Genomic DNA, 7,260 nt, shown 5'->3' on the forward strand with positions numbered 1-7,260 from the left:
TCACGCCCGGGCGTTGTAAACTTCTGTGAAGCACTGGGGGGTTCAAAGTGCTCACCACACATCTAGATAAGTTCCTTGGGGGGTCTAGTTTACAAAATGGTGTCATTTGTGGGGGGTTTCCACTGTTTAGGTACATTAGGGGCTCTCCAAAGGCAACATGACACCCGCAGACCATTCCATCAAAGTCTGCATTCCAAAACGTCACTACTTCCCTTCCGAGCCCCGACGTGTGCCCATACAGTAGTTTTCTCCCACGTATGGGGTATCAGCATACTCAGGACAAATTGGACAACAACTTTTGGGGTCCAATTTCTCCTGGTACCCTTGGGAAAATAAAAAAATGGTGACTAAAAGATCATGTTTGTGGAAAAAATACGAATATTTTATTTTCACGCCCGGGCGTTGTAAACTTCTGTGAAGCACTGGGGGGTCAAAGTGCTCACCACACATCTAGATAAGTTCCTTAGGGGGTCTAGTTTCCAAAATGGTGTCATTTGTGGGGGGGGTTCCACTGTTTTGGTACATCAGGAGTTTTCCAAACGCGACATGGTGTCCGATCTCAATTCCAGCCAAAAACGTCAAATGGCGCTGCTTCCCTTCCGAGCTCTGCCATGCGCCCAAATAGTGGTTTACCCCCACATGTGGGGTATCAGCGTACTCAGGACAAATTGCACAATAACTTTTAGGGTCCTGTTACCCTTGGGAAAATAAAAATTGGGGTGAAAAGATCATTTTTGTGGAAAAAATATGATTTTTTAATTGTACCGCTGTACGTTATAAACTTCTGTAAAGCCCTTGTGGGTTCAAAGTTCTCACCACATATCTAGATAAGTTCCTTGGGGGGTCTAGTTTCCAAAATGGGGTCACTTGTAGGGGGTTTCCACTGTTTAGGTACATTAGGGACTCTCCAAACGTGACATGGCGTCCAATCTGAATTCCAGCCAATTTTGCATTGAAAAAGTCAAACGGCGCTCCTTCCATTCTGAGCTCTGCCATGCGCCGAAACAGTCGTTCCCCCCCACATATCAGGTATCTGCGTACTCAGGACAAATTGCACAATAACTTTTGCATTTCAATTTCTCCTGTTACCCTTGGTAAAATAAAAAAAATTGAACCTGAAGTATTTTTTTTATGAAAAAAAGTTAGATGTTCATTTTTTTTTAAATATTCAAAAAAATTCCTGTGACGCACCTAAAGGGTTAATAAACTTCTTGAATGTGGTTTTGAGCACCTTAAGGGGTGCAGTTTTTAGAATGGTGTCACTTTTGGGTATTTTCTATCATATAGACCCCTCAAAGTGGCTTCAAATGTGATGTGGTCCTAAAAATAAAATGGTGTTGTAAAAATGAGAAATCGCTGGTCAACTTTTAACCCTTATAACTTCCTAACAAAAAAAAATTTTGGTTCCAAAATTGTGCTGATGTAAAGTAAACATGTGGGAAATGTTAGTTATCAAGTTTTTTGTGTGCCATATCTCTGTGATTTAAGGGCAAAAAAATTCAAAGTTGGAAAATTGCGAAATTTTCAAAATTTTCGCCAAATTTCCGTTTTTCTCACAAATAAACGCAAGTTATTTGAATGAAATTTTACCACTAACATGAAGTACAATATGTCACGAGAAAACAATGTCAGAATCACCGGGATCCATGGAAGCGTTCCAGAGTTATGACCTCATAAAGGTACAGTGGTCAGAATTGTAAAAATTGGCCCGGTCATGAACGTGCAAACCACCCTTGGGGGTGAAGGGGTTAATGTGATGTTTACATGCTGGACTTCTGTTCCTGTGCAATGCGCAGTGTGAGACGCTGATACATGGTGCGATTACAATGGTTACTATGGGGTGAGTCATGCTCATTTATATGTTAATACAGCTGCCGCTGATTTGAAATTAGAGGACATTACTAGATATTAATGGTTTTTAAGCAGAGATTAATATTTTTTCATCATATGAGGCACTTTTGCACATTGCACTATAAATGCACTTTTTGATTGTTATTCATGTTTTGTAAAACTATGTATTGCACAATGTACATTATCTAATTGTAAATACCTGTATGATTGGTGAGTTTTAACCCCTTAGCGACCTTTTAACGGCAGTAATTAAGTGTACATAAACCACAGCACTGCTAATTCACGGCGCTGTGTAGAAAGTGAATAGCGCCCCCCAGTGTCGGATTTTCTCTGGAGTCTCGGCTGCCGGAGGTAACTGAGAACCCAGAGAACATGAATCGGTCGGTTTTTACCGACCCCGCTTTTGCAATCGCCGTTATTAACCCTATAACGGCGACCGCAAAAAAAAAGCCGGGATTGTGCATTAAATTTCTCTTTCCTCTCATGTGATCGCACATCAGAGGAGAGAGAAAGAGGGTCCCCGATCCCCCTCGGTACCTCTCCGTGGTCCTCTGTCCCCTCCCGGTGGTCCCGCGTCCCGCCGACAGGCTCCGGCTGGCAGATTACATTCATTCATTTTGATCACGATGATAAACTATCATTGTGATCAAAATAAACAAAATATTACATAATCCCCCCGTTTATCACCCCCTTAGTTAGGCCAACATAACAAAATAAAGAAAATATTTTTTTTTTCAGTTTTCCATTAGGGTTAGGGTTAGGGCTAGGGTTAGGGTTGGGTTAGGGTTGGACTAGGGTTAGGGCTAGGGTTAGGGCTAGGGTTAGAATTAGGGTTAGGGCGAACTAGGATTAGGGTTAGAATTAGGCTTAGGGATTAGGGTTTGGATTAGGGTTAGGGGTGTGTTGGGGTTAGGGCTGGAGCAAGAATTGAGGGGTTTCCACTATTTACCAACTTTGGGGGTCTAAAAATTGGGTCTAAAAAATCACTTTTGTGGAAATAAAAAGACTTTTTATTTTCACGGCTTTGCGTTTATAAACTTCTGTGAAGCGCTTGGGGGTTCAAAGTGCTCACCACACATCTAGATAAGTTCCTTAGGGGGTCTAATTTCCAAAATGGGGTCACTTGGGGGTTTCCACTGTTTAGGCACATTAAGGGCTCTCCGAACGCAACATGGCATCCGATCTCAATTCCAGCCAATTCTGCATTGAAAAATTCAAATGGCGCTCCAGCCCTTGCGAGCTCTGCCGTGTGCTGAAAAAGTGATTTACCCCCATATACGGGGTATCGGTGTATTCAGGAGAAATTGTGCAACAAATTTTGTGGTTGATTTTCTCTTTTAACATAAAAATTGAAAATAAAAAAAATTGGTTCTGAAGTAAATTTTTTGCAAAAAAAAAGTTAAATGTTAATTTTTTCCTTCCACATTGCTTTAGTTCCTGAGATGCACTTAAAGGGTTAATAAACTTCTTGAATGTGGTTTTGAGCACCTTGAGGGGTCTAGTTTTTAGAATGGTGCCACTTTTGGGTATTTTCTGTCATGTACACCCCTCAAAATGACTTTAAATATGATGTGGTCCCTAAAAAAAATGGTGTTGTAAAATGAGAAATCGCTGGTCAACTTTTAACCCTTATAACTTCCTAACGAAAAAAAAATTTTGCTTCCAAAATTGTGGTGTTGTAAATTAGACATGTGGGAAATGTTATTAAGAAATTTTTTTGACACATCTATCTGATTTAAGGGCATAAAAATTTAAAGTTTTAAAATTGCAACGTTTTCAAAATTTTCGCCATATTTCCATTTTTTTCATAAATAAACACAAGACTTATCGAAGAAATTTTACCACTACCATGAAGTACAATATGTCATGACAAAACAATCTCAGAATCAGCAGGATCCATTAAAGCGTTCCAGAGTTATAACCTCATAAAGTGACAGTGGTCAGAATTGTAAAATTTGGCCTGGTCATTAAGCTGCAAACTGGCTCTGTTGCTAAAGGGTTAAATAGCACTCACTTTGCATTGTTACACTGCTTGAGAAAGGTCCACAACTCCCAGGACCGAAAGTCGCTGTATGGGCAACTAGCCAGATGGGCTAATAAATAGCACTTTGACTGGATTTCTTTTGGGGTGCTGCTTTCATCTTCAGAACTAATTAATCTTTAGCCACAGTCACACAAATGTGATAACACTTACTGTATCTGGCTGCTGCTGACTTCTGAATCCTGGCATGGAGATGGCTGGCTTGGGAAGCTTGTGGATAGCACCTGGCAAGAATGGCAGGCTAGGAGGCTTCACCGTGATCTGAAAAAGTATAAATATTTGCTGCGACTCCACATTTGACAAATATGTATTAAAAAAAAAAAAAATCGCTGGCGGTCCAGGTGCTGAGATTGCTAACAGCCGCCAAACTAGTAACAGGTACACACTTTATCTTTTAATTACTGTGCTCACCACCTGCCCAATTAGAATGGTCTCACAGCCAGTAGTTATGCTCCCATCCTGATCTCCTTTTAGTAATATGCCTCATCATTGTCCCCTTCTTTTAGTAAAATGCCCCATCATGAACCCCTTCATGTAGGAATATGCCCCATCATGATCCCCTACATGTAGAAATATGCCCCATCATGATCCCCTTCCTGCAGAAATATGCCCCATCAAGATCCCCTTCCTGCAGAAATATGCCCCATCATGATCCCCTTCATGTAGAAAAAGGACCGATTATGATCCCCTTCATGCAGAAATATGCCCCATCATGATCCGCTTCATGCAGAAATATGCCCCATCATGATCCCCATCATGCAGAAATATTCCCCATCATGATCCCCTTCATGTAGAAATGCCCCATCATGATCCACTTCATGTAGAAAAAGGGCTGATTATGATCCCCTTCATGCAGAAATATGCCCCATCATGATCCCCTTCATGCAGAAATATGCCCCATCATGATCCCCTTCATGCAGATATATGCCCCATCATGATCCCCTTCATGCAGAAATATTCCCCATCATGATCCTCTTCATGTAGATATACCCCATCCTGATCCCCTTCATGTAGAATTATGCCCCATCATGATCCCCTTCATGCAGAAATATGCCCCATCATGATCCCCTTCATGCAGAAATATGCCCCATCATGATCCCCTTTATGCTGAAATATGCCCCATCATGATCCTCTTCATGTAGAAAAAGGGCCCATTATGATCCCATTCATGCAGAAATATTCCACATCATGATCCCCTTCATGTAGAAATGCCATATCATGATCCCCTTCATTCTGAAATATGCCCCATCATGATCCCCTTCATGCAGAAGTTTGCCCCATTATGATCCCCTTCTTGTAGAAATTGCCCATTTCACGACCTCCATCTTTTCCTCCTCCCCTTCATTACCCTCTCCCCATCACTCCCATCATTGTCCCTCTCCCCATCACTCCCATCACAGCCATCATTGTCCCTCTCCCCATCACTGGCCCTCTCCCCATCACCACCATCTGTTATGAATGAGTCACCAAGGAGGAAAAACAAAAACAAGCTAAGCCACAGAAAACCAGAGAGGTTGGTAACTAAGCGGATTGCAGACCCCTGATCCTATCCACACAACTAGCAGTAGCCGTGGAGCGTACCTATGATGATCCTAGATGCCTCGTCACAGCCGGAGAACTAAATAAGCCTAAAGAAAGAAAAGGGGAAATCTAAACTGCCCCAGAGCAGAGACCAAAGCAATAGACAGCCCCCAAACATGTATTGTCAGTGAGACAAGATGAAAACACAAACACAGATAGAAAAATAGGCTGAGCAAATGATGGGGCCCACACTAACTAGAAAGGACAGGAAAGATGCTGTCTGCAATACGCACAAAACCCTGCCAAAAAATGTCCAACACTTTCTGATAACAAAAATCCTGAAGTCACTAGACTTCAATTCCCTATATCAGCACTCTGGTATATTCTGAAGACAGAGCAAAAAGAGACCATTCTGATCAGGGACAAAAAGCAAACTGGCATAAACAGAGACATAAGAATGGAAATTCAGCGTAGCCCCAGCAGGGGCTGGCTGACCACAAAAACTGAGTAAACCAGACCAAATCTCATGTGAAAAAATAGCAGAGCACACTTAGCTTGAGAAGGCAGGAACTGTTATGAATGAGTCACCGTAGGAGGCAAAAACAGAAATACTAGCTAAGTCCAGAAAACCAGAGAAGTTGGCAGCTATCGGATTGCAGACCCCTGAACCTATCAACAACAACTAGCAGTAGCCGTGGGGGGTTCCTACGGTGCCATAGACCCCTCGATCACAGCCGGAGAACTAAATAGCCTAAAGACAGAAAGGGAAATCTAAACTGCCCCAGAGCAGACCCCAAAGCAATAGGCAGCCCCCAACATATAATGACGGTGAAGAAAGATGAAAAAACACTCACACAGATAGAAAGATAGGCTGAGCAAATGATGGGGCCCAAGCTAACTAAATAGGACAGGATAGAAAAGCTGCTGTCTGCAATCCGCCAAAACCCTATCAAAACAAGAGCCAACAGACTGATAGGGAAAAAAGCCCTGAAGATGCTTGGCTTCAAAAAGACTATATCAGTACTCAGGTATTTTCTGAAGACAGAGCAAAAAGGAATTCAGCTCACCCCAGCAAGGAATGGCAGAAATCCAGAAAAACAAGGCAAAACAAAACCAAAACACAAATGCAAACAGCAGAGCAGAAAACTTAGCTTTTGAGGAGCAGGAATCAGACTGGTCTCCTAGAATCCCTCTGAGAAATCACCAGCAAGGCAGAAGGGCGTCGGCTGCCTTATATCCAGTCAGCAATTCCAGTCATCATCATCCTGCTCAGGTGCTTGGTAATCAGCCTCACTACCTTCCTTCACCAGAAAAGGGAGATCATCAGATCTCATTGGTGAAGGGTAAAATTAACTCACAACAGTACCTCCCCCTTGAGGAGGGGTCACCGAACCCTCATCCACGCCACCAGGGCGATCAGGGTGAGCCCGATGAAAGGCACGCACCAATCTTTTGGCATGAATATCAGGGGCAGAGACCCAGGAATTATCCTCCTGACTAGAGTTGAGCGAAACGGGTCGAAAAATTTCAAAAGTCGCCGACTTTTGGTAAAGTCGGGTTTCATTAAATGAAACCCGACCCTAGGGTTAGGTCGGCCACGAGCTCGGCGACTTTAGCGCCAAAGCCGCGTTTCAAAAGTTTGTTTTCCGCCCTTTTTCAGCCAATCAGGATCCACGGACACTGTGGGCAACGTGATGACATAGGCAGGGGTCACCACCATCTTTGAGAAGGGCATACAAGTGATTGGCTTGCTTTGGGGGGCGTCACAGGGGGTATAAAAGGGCGTGCACGCCGACCGCCATGTTACTCATGCTGATCTCAGAATAGGGAGAGCTGCTGCTGCTGCT

Source organism: Dendrobates tinctorius, unplaced genomic scaffold (assembly GCF_039654945.1).
Source record: "Dendrobates tinctorius isolate UK_male_01 unplaced genomic scaffold, ASM3965494v1 ptg000092l, whole genome shotgun sequence".
NCBI classification, from domain to species: Eukaryota; Metazoa; Chordata; class Amphibia; order Anura; family Dendrobatidae; genus Dendrobates; species Dendrobates tinctorius.